Source organism: Bos indicus, chromosome 4 (genome assembly GCF_029378745.1).
Source record: "Bos indicus isolate NIAB-ARS_2022 breed Sahiwal x Tharparkar chromosome 4, NIAB-ARS_B.indTharparkar_mat_pri_1.0, whole genome shotgun sequence".
NCBI classification, from domain to species: Eukaryota; Metazoa; Chordata; class Mammalia; order Artiodactyla; family Bovidae; genus Bos; species Bos indicus.
The window spans coordinates 33790891-33809567 of record NC_091763.1 but is presented as its reverse complement, the minus strand read 5'-3'; the positions used below and the strand labels follow the sequence as shown (position 1 = coordinate 33809567).

The 18677-nt window shown below is 40.4% G+C and overlaps 1 protein-coding gene across 5 annotated transcripts in view; it reads right to left on the bottom strand.

Moving 5' to 3' along the window:
• The window catches only part of ELAPOR2 (endosome-lysosome associated apoptosis and autophagy regulator family member 2), a 221111-nt gene that overhangs the window by 131685 nt on the left and 70749 nt on the right, over window positions 1–18677 (bottom strand). The gene's annotated exons all lie outside the window — the stretch shown is intronic.

Below are 18677 nucleotides of genomic sequence, written 5' to 3'. Positions count from 1 at the left end.
GGGGAACAATGTCAAATTTTGAATAACAACTAGTACAACCATAGTGAGTTTGCTGGTTTCATTTCTTCTGGTATCTCCTGGCTTTGAGCTGAAGGTGGGCCCAGTCAGGGAACTGTGTAGTAGATGTGACTCAAAATCTTCCAACTTTCCAGGCAGATCAAGAAAACGGATCCCTGTGAGCTAAATAAGAGTGGGGGGAGGGGGGCGGCGGGGGGAAAGTGTGCTTGTGTTTTTCCTTTTTCTCTCTGCCAGCCCTACCCCAAGGCCAGCACCACTTACACAACTACACAGATGCCACTGCAGTGACACAAGGACCTAATGCCCCAAGAGAAAATCATCTCCCTGGATAAAGAAACTACAACAAGGACCTCCTGCTGTGTAAAGAGCTGGGAGCAGTGGAAGAGATGGGTATTCTTGTTATCCTTTTTATCCCTTTTTTCTCTTACCACTTCACCCCAATCAAGTGAATTGAAGAAAAGCATGGAGGCTAAAATTATGGAGGAATCCATCTTTCTGGCCAGACGAAATATAAAAAGGAGTCCTTTGGAAAATATCCCAGAGTCATGGAAAAGAGGACCTCCTAGCTGTGTGTATAAATAAATCACACAATTCCCAGGCTCACCCTCAAGCTAGGTATGTCTGGAATACAATTAAAGCAGCATCTCAAAGTCACAGAGAACTCAAGTACAGCATAAACCAGCTTAAGACGGGGTAAGTAACTCCTCCTGTCCCTCCCCCCAACAAACAGCAAAAGCTTTGAAACCTGAATGAACACTGGAATCACCGCATACAGAAGGTGATCTATGCTATGAACCTAATTAGCTCAGCTGCCTGCTAAAACAAACAAAAAAATTTTCTATAGAAAACTTTAAAAGGACCCAGAGTTTCACGACATATTTTAAATATTCAGAATACAATTTAAAAAATTTGATATATAAAGAACTAAGAAAATCTGATTGCTATTCAAGAGAAAGACAATCACCATGTGATAAGTCCAAATGAAGATATTAAGAATTATCAAAGCAAGAATTTAAAAGCAGCTATTTTAACTGTCTTCCATGAGACATTTATTTTCAAAATCTAGATATCGTTTATATTGCCAAGTTTGTAATTATGCAAATAACAATCATAATTTACTATAGAAAAATTAGAAAGCATAGATAAGGATGGCTCCCCTCAGTTTTTCTTGTCTACCTATAATAAAACTGTAGGATCCTCTTTCCTTCTTTGGTAGGACTGTGAGCATAAGCAAACTAATTGAAATCACTGTAAAACATGAGATGATTATTCATACACAAGACACAGTATTACTAAGTAATATTTAGGTTTACATGCCAGAGAGCTCTTGCTGACTTATATTTCAGGCCACCCCCCCATAGTAGACACTAGAAATAAGGACTGGAACCACTGAAAAGACTCATCACTAGCTACACACAGTGACAAGACCGTCGCAGCCCGTGCCTGGGTAAACTGAACACTAGGGCAACTACCCATGCCTGACATTATCCCTTCAGTTATTTGCATCCCAGGAGCTGGATTTTTCTTTGTTACCTATAAGGTCTGAACAAAAAATGACACAATAATGTGGCACAGAAACCAAAAGTGAGTAAGTGCCCAAGGCCACCTCACCCTAAAAATGGAATGTAGCCAGGCAGAAGTGGTCCATCCCCTAAAAATAGGCCACCAAAGCTTAAAAGCTAGGACAGGATCCCTTCATGGATCCTGCAGTATGATCTGCCAAACACTTGTGAAGAACTCCAAAGAGACAGTGTTTAATTACAAATGACAAAACCATAAAAGTAACTTAGTAGGAAAAAAGAAACTTTTAAGGATGTTTCCAAAACAGGGCTCAAATCATTCACATTAGGAAATACAATTTTTTTAAAAAACAGTAATGTAGTAGTGAAGTCACTCAGTTGTGTCCGACTCTTTGGGACCCCATGGACTGTAGCCTACCAGGCTCCACCATCCATGGCATTTTCCAGGCAAGAGTACTTGAGTGGGCTGCCATTTCCTTCTCCAGGGGATCTTCCTGACCCAGGGATCTATCCCAGGTCTCCCGCATTGTAGGCAGACGCTTTTACCACATGAGCCACCAGGGAAGTAACAGAAACAATAGGAAATGTGAGGTCACAGTCCAGCCTTAACTATGTAACAGCTTAAGAGCTAAGAATATAAATTGACCAATTCCTAAACTCAGTCAAGTCAGGGCATGGACCAAAAAAACAGAAGAATCTTGAGGGTGATTAAAGCCAGAATGTGGAGAGAATGCAAGAGAGTGGATAGAATAAGACAGAGGAAAATTAGACAGAGATCAATGTCATGGAAGGCAAGACAGAGGTTGTATCAGGTCAAGCCAATACAAACCAGGATACTGAGTAAAGGTTTAGAAAGGAAAAACATCACCCCATCTCAGGGGCTGCTGATAGCAGTTATTCAGAATTTAAATATTTCAGGTGAAGACAGAGACTCGGACCTTGGCAGAGATATTAAAGAAAAATGATACATAATTAAGTTGTTGCTTTTAAGTGGCTCAGTCGTGTCTGATTCTTTAGTGACTCCGTGGACTATAGCCCTCCAGGCTACCCTGTCCATGGGATTTTCCAGTCAAGAATACTGGAGTTGGTTGCCATTTCTTTTTCCAGGGGATCTTTCAAACCAGGGATTGAACCTGTGTCTCCTGCATTGGCAGGTGGATTCTTCACCACTGAGCCACCAGGGACGCCCATGTAACTAAGTAAATATATTTATACTATTGTTGATTGGGGGGAAATATTGTACATTTAACACAATGGAGATGTCTCCAAGACTTCAAAATGTTAATAAAACTCTGGTGCCTTTTAAAATAAATGGTGATTTAAAATTGAGGAAATAGAGTATTTTGAGAAATCTGAGACTCAAGATTACTGAGATCCAGCAGCATGCCTAAGGCAGAGCTGAGTCAAAAATAGCACAAGTAAAATTATCTTCACCACATCGCAGCTCCTAACATGAGCAATTTGCTTATTAATATGTATTATGGGTACTTCCCTCTCATTATCGGCTTTTACTACTGAGCACTTTTTCAGCTGGACTCCCACCCTACTCAGTGGTCTTTCTGTATTCCTCCTCTAATCAACTCACTTTGTCTCTTCACAATTTTAACACTAATATTTTCAAGCCATATACTAAAACTCAGTCCCTTCATTCTCAACAGATAACCTCACATCTGACCTCAAAAAGAAAATCCCTCCAGGCACATATTTCCCCAAATTGTCTTTCTTCTCCTGTGAGTGTCTGTGCATGCGCAAACTTACTTAACCAGCTTGCCTTCTTCCCTCGGGTCTCATGCAACAGTGCATCCTTACCATTTTATAAAATTTATCTCTGACTGTTCTCTAAGCCTCATTCTTTCAAGAATGTTCCATTTATTACTCTGCCTCTCCCGCTCTCTCTCCCCTCAATGCATAAATTATTCATGTCTCTCCCATCAGTTAAAAAAAATCTCCACTGACCCCATGTGTTGGTGATTCATCATTCGGTCCTCAAATCCAGTCTCCACCCTCATTTGCCCCAGGTTAGGCCCAGAGAGGCTGACCTCTGTAGACTCCATCACTCACACGCCTTAAAAGCTGGATTCTGATTATCTTTGTCCATTAGAAGGAGGCTCCAGCAAGACAGGAGAGTGAAGTGCTTATCTCCCTTTCACCATCCACAGCCATGGAGCTTCCCTAAACACCACTGCCTCCCTCTCTGTCAGGGCTGTGAGTACTAACAGGTTTCTGATCTATTCCTGATAGTCCCTGGGGCCTCCGTGGTAAAATCAGTCCACAGCTCCATACAGTTTCTTTATTAAACGCTATTCAGGTGAATGTTTTGTGTGAGCTGTTTTCCTGCTAGGATTCTGATCAATACAGCTCATGTCCCACTCCAGCTCCTTTCTGTCTCTTCCCAGTCAGGCTTCCTGAAAGGGTGCTCTGAACTCACCACTGTTTTTCACTTATCCATCAACTCACTATGATCTTGGAAAAGGAAATGGCAACCCACTCCAGTGTTCTTGCCTGGGGAATCCCAGGGACGACGAAGCCTGGTTGGCTGCCGTCTATGGGGTCGCACAGAGTCGGACACAACTGAAGCGACTTAGCAGCAGCAGCAGCACTATGATCTAGCTTCTGCCGCCCATGAATCCACTAAATTCATCTTCCCAGTAGGGATATTTAATATCATTTATGACCTGGCTCTACCTTCCAGCTCTATCGCCCACCATCTGCCATGAGACCATATGCTCCATCCAGCAAATGACCCTAGAATTGTCTTCGGCCTCCTATAGGATTCTCTCCACCTGAAATGACCTTCTCTGCTCAGGTATCTAGTGAACCTCTAGTCATCATGCAAGTGTCAACTCAGGAAGCTCTTCCTTCTGGGAGTCCTTCTCTCACTTACCCACCCTACATTAGCCAGGATTAAGTGGCTTAAACCCCCAGATCCTGTAAACAGCTCTTGCACTCATCATATTTATCTTGTAATCCCACCAAATGATTCTCTCTCTCAGAGCAGAATGACTCCAGAGCCCTCAGAAAACAGAGCTTATGTGGAAACACTGTACTGAGAAGTACAACTCCAGGGAAAGAAGAGGCAGGAAAGGAAAGTGAACATAAGAGAGAGGGTCACAAAGCTCCCTTATAAACTGGTTGCTCAGACTGGCAGAATATCTTCAGAGAGGCAGTATGAAGCTATTGGATCTCCAGCCAGTCCAGAAGCACGAAAAGAAAGAATTGATCCCCTGACTCCTTCTCTCATTGGTCAAAGTTCTGCCACATAGGATAACTCCCACCACTTGTAGGTTGCCCATATATGAGTTCCAAATGGGTCCCATTGTGTCACCTAATAAATATATATTAATTAAATTATTAGAAAAGGAAAAATTTATACCTTTGCCCAATTGATAAATCTCGATTGAGTAGTCTAAATCTCTCAATGTGTAAGACCATTAAGGCATTAATACCATAAACTGTAAAAAGTTGCAGCTAATGAGGTTAATGAGTAGAATTAACTCTTGAAGAACTAGACGGCCAGAATCCAAAGTGTTGCAAATAAGTTTGACCTTTTCTTGTGATTCCTTCTCTTTCAGAGTAAAGTTTAATACCCAAAGTGAAGATGTTTTATTTATCAATCAATGTCTGAATTAACTGGGACGGACAATATGCACGTGCAGCACTGTGTCACTCATCTGATCTACTGATTTGACAGCTTAAGAATAAGAAACGCTGCCATCTGACTGAACCTATTATTTCTAAGAGTAATATAATATTATAGAACTTGGAACAGAAAAGGGATCTTCCACTGAATCCAAATTCTCTACTACCTTAATATAGAGCAACTAATCAAATGTTCATTCTTAAAATCATAGTAACCATTCTCTGAAGAAGCAGTGTGGCTTCCAACATTACAACAGTGTTTACATGTTCCCCTCACTACTTTTATATCCCTCAGTAGTATCTGGGTAAGCCCCAAATTATAGAACCTAGATAAGAGAGCAAAAAAGAAATTCCTTGACCTTTTTTTTGATGAGAAGGAAGCTAAATCATCTGTGATCAGTTATGCAGATGCATCCTCAAACTAAGCAGAAGAGGTATGTTTAACCATTAGCTATTTCAACCATAAAGCAGAAACTTTAGCCTGTGATCACACTCAGGTCTGTCAGAGTCCTTAGTAATCATGAGTGAAAATCTGGGTCCAGGCCACACTCACACCTTTTGCTTAAGCCAGACTCTGCTAGAAACTATGGCCATCTTGAAATGTCACTTAATCCATCTCTTCCCCTGCAGGAAAATGGTAACAGACTTTCCTTCCAAATTTCCAGAACCACCTTCAGAACTAGAAGAATTAAGTCTTTTCCTCCTCATTCCAGAGAGCAATGCCTGCTGCTGGGCAGTCTCCGTACCTAAAAGAGCTGGACAGGCAGTAATTCCCCAAAGGCTCATGGCTGGGTTCTTGAGAACCCAAATCTCATCACAATGAACTAAAAGGGGTATTCAACATTCTTCTCTACCATCACACCAATGAATTATATCCTGCTTTAATAACAGTGGTATAATCTTTTAATTATGGCCTATCTTTACATATATTGTTAAGCATTTGACAGAAATAATACTGTGGAAACCATCATCCTCTCAAAATTTAAATTTAAACATGAAGTTCTCCTTTAACATTTATATTAAAATGCTTCCACCTAAAGGTTTGCTTTGATTGCTTTTGCAATAAATTTTAAGATTTTCGTTAAAAAACATCCGAAAAGAAAGGCAATGCCAAAGAATGCTCAAACTACCGCACAATTGCACTCATCTCACACGCTAGTAAAGTAATGCTCAAAATTCTCCAAGCCAGGCTTCAGCAATATGTGAACCGTGAACTTCCTGATGTTCAAGCTGGTTTTAGAAAAGGCAGAGGAACCAGAGATCAAATTGCCAACATCCGCTGGATCATGCAAAAAGCAAGAGAGTTCCAGAAAAACATCTATTTCTGCTTTATTGACTATGCCAAAGCCTTTGACTGTGTGGATCACAATAAACTGTGGAAAATTCTTCAAGAGATGGGAATACCAGACCACCTGACCTGCCTCTTGAGAAATTTGTACACAGGTCAGGAAGCAACAGTTACAACTGGACATGGAACAACAGACTGGTTCCAAATAGGAAAAGGAGTACATCAAGGCTGTATATTGTCACCCTGCTTATTTAACTTATATGCAGAGTACATCATGAGAAACGCTGGTCTGGAAGAAACACAAGCTGGAATCAAGATTGCTGGGGAAAATATCAGTAACCTCAGATATGCAGATGACACCATCCTTATGGCAGAAAGTGAAGAGGAACTCAAAAGCCTCTTGATGAAAGTAAAAGTGGAGAGTGAAAAAGTTGGCTTAAAGCTCAACATTCAGAAAACGAAGATCATGGCATCCGGTCCCACCACTTCATGGGAAATAGATGGGGAAACAGTGGAAACAGTGTCAGACTTTATTTTGGGGGGCTCCAAAATCACTGCAGATGGTGACTGCAGCCATGAAATTAAAAGACACTTACTCCTTGGAAGGAAAGTTATGACCAACCTAGATAGCATATTCAAAAGCAGAGACATTACTTTGCCAACAAAGGTCTGGCTAGTCAAGGCTATGGTTTTTCCTGTGGTCATGTGTGGATGTGAGAGTTGGACTGTGAAGAAGGCTGAGTGCCGAAGAATTGATGCTTTTGAACTGTGGTGTTGGAGAAGACTCTTGAGAGTCCCTTGGACTGTAAGGAGATCCAACCAGTCCATTCTGAAGGAGATCAGCCCTGGGATTTCTTTGGAAGGAATGATGCTAAAGCTGAAACTCTAGTACTTTGGCCACCTCATGCGAAGAGTTGACTCATTGGAAAAGACTCTGATGCTGGGAGGGATTGGGGGCAGGAGAAGAAGGGGACGACAGAGGATGAAATGGCTGGATGGCATCACTGACTCGATGGACATGAGTCTCAGTGAACTCCGGGAGTTGGTGTTAGACAGGGAGGCCTGGTGTGCTGCAATTCATGGGGTCGCAAAAAGTCAGACATGACTGAGCGACTGATCTGATCTTATTTACAACTATGTGCTTGGCTACAATAATTTATCTTTCTACCAAGAGGCAGAATTACGTAGTTGGTAAAAGTTCAGGACCCTGAAACTAGACAGTTTGATTACTGGAGAGTTTGCTTAACTTCTTGTCATCTGTGAAGTACGGGTCACAGTTGTACCTTCTTCACAGAATCGTTGTGAAAATTAAGTGAGATGATAAATTATTTAGGATACGTCTTGGTCATAGTAACCACTATGGAAGTATTGCTACAGTAACCACTATTGGTAGTAGTACTACAGAAACAGTTTAAGCATGGTTTTCAAAAAGCACGTCTGCCTCAAAATCATGATAACATATTCTTGCTGCACGTCTGTGTTTGCATTATGTCCCTTGCTCTAAAGAATATAACCAACCCAAGAGATGATGGCATCTCTCTTTTTATAAATCTTAGAGTCTATCATTGAGCTTAAAACTGCACACAAATTGAGCCACAGTACCTGTTGGGTTACATGAAACAATGAACTAAAATATTCCCCACTTATACAAAAACAAAATTCTCTTCACCTACATGAGTAAATTTACTTTTCTCTGGTGCAAACTGACAATTTAAGTGAAAAAATGAACCAATTTAACACAGAGTATTATAAAACCACAAATAATTATATATTAAAATTACAAAGCCCTTGATAATACTGAGATGTTCTCGTGCAATTAAAACAAACTGAATACATGAAGGCGAACCAATCACCTAGTTTTGTCAGAGTTTCATAATTTGTGAAACAGCAGATTGTAGATATTTTTTTAATGTGCAATTTTAATCAATTTTGGCTTTGTTTCCTTTTTAAATAATGCAGGCTATATGTCTGGGGTCCAAATATCTTTCTGTTTAGCCATAATGAAGAGAGTAAAACAGCACATACAAACACATGCCTATTTTGAGATGGGAGATTTCTCACATGGTAGCTTTTAGCTACCTTGGCTCTCAATTCCAAAGAGTTTGAGGCAGACGGGCTGTGAGCCAGCATGATGCACAATCAGGTTCAGTGGGCTACGGGCTGCTATTTTTTTTTCCCCAAAGTCTTTGGAACAACTGCAAATGTAAACAAGCACATTCAGTTCAGTTCAGTTCAGTCCAGTCGCTCAGTCGTGTCCGACTCTTTGCGACCCCATGAATCGCAGCACGCCAGGCCTCCCTGTCCATCACCAACTCCCGGAGTTCACTCAGACTCACATCCATCGAGTCGGTGATGCCATCCAGCCATCTCATCCTCTGTCATCCCCTTCTCCTCCTGCCCCCAATCCCTCCCAGCATCAGAGTCTTTTCCAATGAGTCAACTCTTTGCATGAGGTGGCCAAAGTACTGGAGTTTCAGCTTTAGCATCATTCCTTCCAAAGAACACCCAGAACTGACCTCCTTATGTATCCTAAACAAGCACATTAGGATACATAATTTAAAAGCAACATTTGATGGGATGGGGAGGGAGGTGAGAGGGGGTTTCAGGATGGGGAACACATGTACATCCATGGCTGATTCATGTCTTGTATAGCAAAAACCACTATAACATTGTAAAGTAATTAGCCTCCAATTAAAATATATTAATTTAAAAAATAAAAGCAACATTTGCACATATTTTTGTCTTTTATATTTAAAGAAAACAAATGGCCATGCCATTGCCAATGTTACTACCATGTAGGCAGAAGTGACTGAAAAGAAATTTCTGAGGCAGAGTTGATTTTGTTTCTAACTCACCTTCTATCCCCATATGCAGCTCTGAGCACCATTCTGATGCTTACTCTTTGTATGCTAGGCTTCAAATTTGAAGTGGAATGCCCTGAGTTCTACTCTCTAAACTGAGATTCCAAGGAACAGAAATTTACAAATTTTAAATATAAAGAAAATAGTACCTCCTTATTACTGTAAATAAGACAATAAGCTCTCCAAACCTTGATTTTACCTTGGATAAAATTAAGAGAGAAAATATAGTCAAAATATTATTTTAAGAGATGACACAAAAAGAAAGAATCTTGCAAATCCCTTAGTTCTTTAAGGTTTCAACTATTGAGCTAGCTGTTATTCTTCTCAGGAGACTAAAAAAAAAAGTCTAGAAATTATTTATTTTCTCTAGACCACTAAGGCACACTGAACAGCAAAGTTAAAGAACTAGCTAAGTGAGTTAAAGGTCTTATTTCAATTTAAACCTATATAGTCTGTGACCTTTATCATAAAATAATCCTTTCTTCAGTGCTTACAGAAAAGAAATAAGGCCCCCAGCTGCTAACTACAAAAAATTAATATAATCTCCCAGAAATATAACCTTTAACTATACAGAATGTTATAGCCAGAAAGCTTGGAAACCCTCTGTCAAAGGAAACAATGCTTGCTGCCTTCATCTATAGGATATAGTCACCATTACAAAATGGAATTTATTCACCTGAGCTGTAATGAACTCACCAGCATTGTGTGATCCATATATGTAATCACAGACTTATTTATGAATGTATCACATTTAGATCTGCCATATATCATAATAGAAGGTAAGATGATGATGAAGCACTAATGGAAGTCCCAAGGACTGCGAAGTGCCCACACACAGCTGGTACAGAGCAAACTCGAGGCAAGTGACAGTATCTGGTGACTGAAAGCAATGATGATTCCTTTCATATGTAAGAAACAAGGGGTCTCTGCTATTAAATACCTATATTATTGACTAGCTGGTCAGTGACAGAACCAGGGCAAACTATCCAAGGCATCATGTTCCCAGTCTGATGTTTTATCTAGTTCACCACACAGCCTCTCTTTCCAGGAAAAGAGCTTCTCACCTCTAAACTTCCTTATTACTTAGTGAGTATCATCACATGTGTGGTCAATGAGAAAATTTTACAGGTTTCTCTCAAAACACATGCATGATGTTCCTGATTATAAATGTAATTACAAAATTATCCTTGACAGTTGGGAAAATGTGCCCCAACTCTGCTATGCCAGGGTTTGTTCTCTTAGGGAAAAGGAAGTAAAAAGCAAGCAGTTCAGAGCATGTTTGGAGGTTCCATAAAGTCAGGAGGCTCCTCCTGTGTTTCTACTTCATCCCTCTGACTTTCAGCCTCAATGCCACCTCATGATCCAAGATGGTTGCTGAAGCTCCTGCCATTCTACTCACGTGACAGTCAGCAAGGCAAAAAGAACTGAAGAGAAAGAGGAGAGAACGTGTGCCCTCCTCTTTTTAAAAAGCCTTCCGAAAAATCTCATCTGACACAACTGTTTATATCTCATTCGCCAAAACTTAGTCCATGGCCACAAGCTGCAAAGAAGCCTGGGAAAGTGTCTTAACTAACCATGCTGCCCAGGTTTCTATCATTAAAGAAGAGGAGATAATAAATATTGGATGGGTACTACTTACAATGTGTAAATAAAAAATGAGTCATCAACGAAGGAAAACAAATTATTGCTACAACAGAAAGCTGACTAAAAATATATAGTTACTAATGAAAGATATTTATAAAACCTAGTGTTTCTAGATTTAGTCCAAGAAGCTCCAACCAGGATGAAATTTTTTTTAAATGGAAATTTACCATAAAGCTTATCCTAAAGAAATCAGACCCACATTATTTTCTTAGTTAAATTCATGTGGAAAAATTAGGAGAAGCAATTTCAACTGAGCCCTCATAAAATTTCTTTGTCTCTCTCAGCACAGACAGTCTTATTACATTAAGTGAAAAAGCAAAATTCTTTTCATTTATGCTGTTATGGGAACAGAACTTTATCATTCTAGTGTCGAAACTTGTCTAATGTCTTCACTGATGTTCTGATTTGAAAACACCAACTGAAATCCTTTTTTATACAACTTTTAAGGACTACTTCCCATGTTCAGCAATTATAAAACATTGACCACATTCCCCATGTTGGACACTACACTCTTGTAGCCTATCTTACACCCAGCAGTTTGTACCTCCCACTTCCCAACCCCTATATTGTCCCGCTTCCACCTGTACCCTGGACCCCCTTAATCGTTTGTCTGCTCTCTATATCTGGAAGTCTGCTATTTTTATATTCACTAGTTTGTCTATTTTTTAGGTTCCACATATAAGAAATATATTTCTCTACCTGAAATCTTTATAATCAAAGAATGTTATGACCCCTATCATGTTAAAAATGCTACAACTGTAAAATATGCAGAGACTCCCTAAGAACAGAACTGAAATCCTATGAAATAAATGAAGAACTCAGAACCTGAGATCACTTCAACCATCACACAGTAATCCCCTCCCATGGAATAAGCCCTGGAAACATAACACTGAATGAGACATGGCCATTCCTCTAGAACAAACAGATGAATTCAAGAAATGATGAGTTATGTCAATAAAATACCATAACTTCTGTGTGTAGAACCTCAAAAGAGAGAAGGAAATCATCTATTTTGGGGATGAAAATGAGACAAAGTCTATAAATATTTGGGAGACAGCTAATAAGTTCTAAAAATGAGTGAAAGTGAAAGTGCTAGTTGCTCAATCGTGTCTGACTCTGCGACCCCATGGTCTGTAGCCCACCAGGTTTCTCTGTACATGGAATTCTCCAGGCAAGAATACTGGAGAGGGTTGCCATTCCCTTCTCCAGGGAATCTTCCAGACCCAGGGATCAAACCTGGGTCTCCTGCAGAGCAGGCAGATTCTTCAACATCTGAGTCACCAAGGAAGTCCTAATAAATCTCTTAATTTAATAACTGTATTTTTGTTTAAATTAGGAGGGTGTGGTGGCTGCATGGCACAGGAGTGGCTGAGAGGAGCTACCTCACGTCCAAGGTCAGGAGCAGTGGCTGTGAGAAGATACCCCACGTCCAAGGTAAGAGAAACCCAAGTAAGACAGTAGGTGCTGAGAGAGGGCATTAAAGGGCAGACAGACTGAAATCACAATCACAGAAAACTAGCCAATCTGATCACATGGACCACAGCCTTGTCTAACTCAATGAAACTAAGCCATGCCATGTGGGGCCACCCAAGACAGAGGGGTCATGGTGGAGAGGTCTGACAGAATGTGGTCCACTGGAGAAGGGAATGGCAAACCACTTCAGTATTCTTGCCTTGAGAACCCCATGAACAGTATGAAAAGGCAAAAAGATAGGACACTGAAAGATAAACTCCCCAGGGTGGTAGGTGCCCAATATGCTATTAGAGATCAGTGGAGAAATAACTCCAGAAAGAATGAAGGGCTGGAGCCAAAGCAAAAACAACACCCAGCTGTGGATGTGACTGGTGATAGAAGCAAGGTCCCATGCTGTAAAGAGCAATATTGCATAGGAACCTGAAAAGTTAGGTCCATGAATTGAGGCAAATTGGAAGTGGTCAAACAGGAGATGGCAAGAGTGAATGTCAGCATTCTAGGAATCTGCAAACTAAAAGAGACTGGAATGGGAGAATTTAACTCATATGACCATAATATCCACTACTGTGGGCAAGAATCCCATAGAAGAAATGGACTAGCCATCAGCAATTATAGTCAAAAAAACAGTCCGAAATGCAATACTTGGATTCAATCTCCGAAATAACAGAATGATCTCTGTTCATTTCCAAAGCAAACCATTCAATATCACGGTAATCCAAGTCTATGCCCTGATCAGTAACGCTGAAGAAACTGAAGTTGAACAGTTCTATGAAGACATACAAGACCTTTTAGAACTAACACCCAAAAAAGATGTCCTTTTCATTACAGGGGACTGGAATGAAAAAGTGGGAAGTCAAGAACCACCTGGAGACACAGGCAAATTTGGCCTTGGAGTACAGAATGAATCAGTGCAAAGGCTAATAGAGTTTTGCCAAGAGAACACACTGGTCATGGCAAACACCCTCTTCCAACAACACAAGAGAAGACTCTACACATGGACATCACCAGACTGCCAACACCGAAATCAGACTGACTATATTCTTCGCAGCCAAAGATGGAGAAGCTCTATACAGTCAGCAAAAACAAGACCAGGAGCTGACTGTGGCTCAGATCATGAATTCCTTATTGCCAGATTCAGACTTAAACTGAAGAAAGTGGGGGAAACCACTAGACCATTCAGGTATGACCTAAATCAAATCCCTTATGATTAAACAGTGGAAGTGAGAAATAGATTTAAGGGACTAGATCTGATAGACAGAGTGCCTGATGAACTATGGACGGAGGTTCGTGACATTGTACAGAAGGCAGGGATCAAGACCATCCCCAAGAAAAAGAAGTGCAAAAAAGCAAAATGGCTATCTGAGGAGAACTTACTAATAGCTGTGAAAAGAAGAGAAGTGAAAAGTAAAGGAGAAAAGGAAAGATATAAGCATCTGAATGCAGAGTTCCAAAGACTTGCAAGGAGAGATAAGAAAGTATTCCACAGTGATCATTGCAAAGAAATAGAGGAAAACAACAGAATTGGAAAGACTAGAGATCTCTTCAAGAAAATTAGAGATACCAAGGGAACAATTTCATGCAAAGATGGGCTCAATAAAGGACAGAAATGGTATGGACCTAACAGAAGCAGAAGATATTAAGAAGAGGTGACAAAAATATACAGAAGAACTGTACAAAAGAGATCTTCACGACCCAGATAGTCACGATGGCATGATCACTGACCTAGAGCCAGACATCCTGGAATGTGGAGTCAAGTGGGCCTTAGGAAGCATCACTACGAACACAGCTAGTGGAGGTGATGGAATTCCAGTTGAGTTTTTTCAAATCCTAAATGATGATGCTGTGAAAGTGTTGCACCCAAGATGCCAGCAAATTTGGAAAACTCAGCAGTGGCCACAGGACTGGAAAAGCTCCATTTTCACTCCAGTCCCAAAGAAAGGCAATGCCAAAGAATGCTCAAACTACCTCACAATTGCACTCATCTCACACGCTACCAAAGTAATGCTCAAAATTCTCCAAGCCAGGCTTCAGCAATACATGAACCGTGAACTTCCAGATGTTCAAGCTGGTATTAGAAAAGGCAGAGGAACCAGAGATCAAATTGCCAACATCCTCTGGATCATGGGAAAAGCAAGAGAGTTCCAGAAAAACATCTATTTCTGCTTTATTGACTATGCCAAAGCTTTTGACTGTGTGGATCACAATAAACTGTGGAAAATTCTTCAAGAGATGGGAATACCAGACCACCTGACCTACCTCTTGAGAAATCTGTATGCAGGTAAGGAAGCAACAGTTAGAACAGGATGTGAAACAACAGACTGGTTCCAAATAGGAAAAGGAGTATGTCAAAGCTGTATATTATCACCCTGCTTATTTAACTTATATGCAGAGTACATTATGAGAATCACTGGGCTAGAAGAAGCACAAGCTGGAATCAAGATTGCCGGGAGAAATATCAATAACCTCAGATATGCAGATGACATCACCCTTACGGCAGAAAATGAAGAAGAACTAAAGAGCCTCTTGATGAAAGTGAAAGAGGAGAGTGAAAAAGTTGGCTTAAAAAGTCGGCTCAACATTCAGAAAACTAAGATCATGTCATCTGGTCCCATCACTTCATGGTAGATAGATGGGGAAACAGTGGAAACAGTGTCAGACTTTATTTTTTCAGGCTCCAAAATCACTGCAGATGGTGACTGCAGCCATGAAATTAAAAGACGCTTACTCCTTGGAAGGAAAGTTATGACCACCCTCAAAAGCAGAGACATTACCTTGTCAACAAAGGTTCGTCTAGTCAAGGCTATGGTTTTTCCTTGTATGTAGTGGTCATGTATGGATGTGAGAGTTGGACTGTGAAGAAAACTGAGCACCAAAGAATTGATGCTTTTGAACTGTGGTGTTGGAGAAGACTCTTGAGAGTCCCTTGGACTGCAAGGAGATCCAACCAGTCAATCCTAAAGGAGATCACTCCTGGGTATTCATTGGAAGAACTGATGTTGAAGCTAAAACTCCAATACTTTGGCCACCTGATGCGAAGAGCTGACTCATTTGAAAAGACCCTGACGCTGGGAAAGATTAAGGGCAGGAGGAGAAGGTGATGACAGAGGATGAGATGGCTGGATGGCCTCACTGACTCAATAGGCATGAGTTTGGGTAAACTCCGGGAGTTGGTGATGGACAGGGAGGCCTCTCGTGCTGCACAGTTCATGGGGTCGCAAAGAGTCGGACATGACTGAGTGACTGAACTGAATTGAGGAGTATACTATGATCTCATTTTCTTTTATGAGTCATTCTTATTTACAAAAGCAATCATGGATTTCAAATTGTTATACTGTCCAAACCACTTGCCCTTCACTTTAACTGCTCCATAATCTAGTGCTCAATATTGCTGATGATGTGTAGGTGTGCTCAGTCGTGTCCAGCTCTTTGTGACTTCCTGGATTTTAGCCCACTAAGCTCCTCTGTCCATGGAATTTTCCAGGCAAGAATAGTGGAGTGGGTTGCCTTTTCTTCTCCAGAGGATCTTCCTGACCCAGGGATCAAACCTGCATCTCTTCTGTCTCCTGCATGGCAGGCAGATTCCTTACCACTGCGCCATCTGGAAGCACATTGTCACATTAACACCATGCCACCAAAATTAGTCTAATCATTTACCTCTAAAGGTACTATGTGCTCATCTGCCCCCTCTATTATGACTTCACCTCACATATAATGCCTCATGTGCACACATGCACACACATACTCTACTCGGCTAAATTCTTCTCTTCTTACAAACCCACTTAACACTCTTCTCAATGAAATGTATTCCAAATCAAAATCTCTCTTTGATCTACTTTAGCTGTTTCACCTGCACTATTAATATGATCCCTCAGATTTCCTTTCTTATTACAAATCTTAGATTCCTGGCCAAATTTTAGTCTCTTGTGAATGTAGGAATTAAGTCTTATATCTCTTTATATTATCTGACTCTAGAATAATACAAATGTTCAGCAGATTCTGAATTCATAGTATTGGCAGTTTTTCAATCATATCCCTTTACTCTAAACACAGAAGGAAGGGTGGAAGAATAACCTTAGAAAGGAGACGCCCTTGGGAACTGGGGAAACCACATTAGACTTCTCCTTCTTCCAAACACGCAGAGAGCTGCAGTGATAAGCATGAAACATTCTCTTGACTTCAGAGGTATAACGATGAGTAAATTGAAGTCATTTATCAGGTGTTTTGAAATTCCAAGATAAAAGCTGTCAAATTAATATAAGGTCCTCATCAATCATCTTACATGCTTAAATGATGTAGCAAAGCAGCAATAAAATGCACATCATTGAGAAACAGCTCCACTAACACATATATTTTTTAATAACTGAACTGGTCGAGCAATTCCTATCTAAAATATGACATGTTTAGGGCCTCCCAATACTTTACAACACAAAAGCCATTTATAAGGAATTTTCCAATCACTGAACTTGGGTAATGGGAGTGGTGGGGACGGAAGGGTACAGGGTGCAAGGCAGTTTCAATGGTAATACAGAAAAAAATGTTTTTAAAAAACCTATCGGGGTCTCAGAAATTGAATGGGAGAATGGTGATAAGAAAAAGTTGACTTTTCAGCTGGTACTTAAAAAAAAAAAAAGAAATCTAAGTCTTATAGACATACTTTAGCATTCACCCATAAACCAATGCCTCCATAACCCACAGTAAAAGAGACAGAGATACATTTCCTGCCCCCACTTTATTACTCATTCATTCATCTCAACATGTTAAGTACTAATATATCTATTATAATACCCTGGACTACAAGTAAACACCTTTTCAAACTAGTTTTAACGGGAAAGCTGAATTTTGTGATATAACATGAAGTCACCAAGATGTGAGACTTTCTAAAGTTGACTTCAGTGGCCTAAGGATGTCCTGAAAGATTCAGGTTTGAACTGCAGTTGGCCCTTGAACAATGTAGGGGTCAGGGGTGCTGACCCCCAATGTGGTTGAAAATCACTGTATAACTTTTGATTCCCCAAACACTTAACTACTACTAATAGCCTACTGCTAACTGGAAGCCTTACCAATAACACAAACAATCTATTAACACATTAACATATACTTGGTATATGTACTCTTACAATAAATGTATTTTTACAATAAATTCTTGCAATAAAGTAGGCTACAGAAAAGACACTGTTATTAAGAAAATTATAAGAAAGAAGAATACTATACTGTACTTATTAATACATTTTCTGTTACACTGTTTACAAGATGAATTATCTTCAGCACCTACATCAATATTGTCTTATATGATACAAAACACTGTAGGTCTTATCCTATTACTAACACTGCTGCTGTTGCTGCTAAGTCACTTCAGTCGTGTCTGACTCTGTGCGACCCCATAGACAGGAGCCCACCAGGCTCCCCTGTCCCTGGGATTCTCCAGGCAAGAACACTGGAGTGGGTTGCCATGTCCTTCTCCAACGCATGAAAGTGAAAAGTGAAAATGAAGTCATTCAGTCATGTCCAACTCTTTGCGACCCCATGGACTGTAGCCTACCAGGCTCCTCCGTCCATGGGATTTTCCAGGCAAGAGTACTGGAGTGGGTTGCCATTTCCTGCTCCAATTACTAACACTAGACATCAAAAATGTAAAATGTAAAAAAATTCACATTTCTGTACAATAATAGTGATTCATACATTGATTATGAAGATGCAACATATGATTACTTTATAGTAGCCTAGTAGGATCAGTAGAATCGCTTTGAGGAAGCCTAGCCTATACCTAATGAATGAATCATTGTAAAACTTTTATGGTATAGAGTATTACAGCCATACTCATAATACAGTGTTAGAAACAGTGTTACTTTTTTAAACGCACTTACCTGTGAAAATAGACTGATATATATTTCCTCCAATTACGAGAGAGAGGCATCCTATATGGATTATAATTCTTTAAAGGAGAAGGCAATGGGACCCCACTCCAGTACTCTTGCCTGGAAAATCCCATGGATGGAGGACCCTGGTAGGCTGCAGTCCATGGGGTCGCTAAGAGTCAGATACGACTGAGCAGCTTCACTTTCACTTTTTCACTTTCATACATTGGAGAAGGACATGGCAACCCACTCCAGTGTTCTTGCCTGGAGAATCTCGGGGCAGGAGAGCTTGGTGGGCTGACATCTATGGGGTCACACAGAATCGGACACGACTGAAGTGACTTAGCAGTAGCAGCAGTAGTAAAGCTAAGTTATAAAA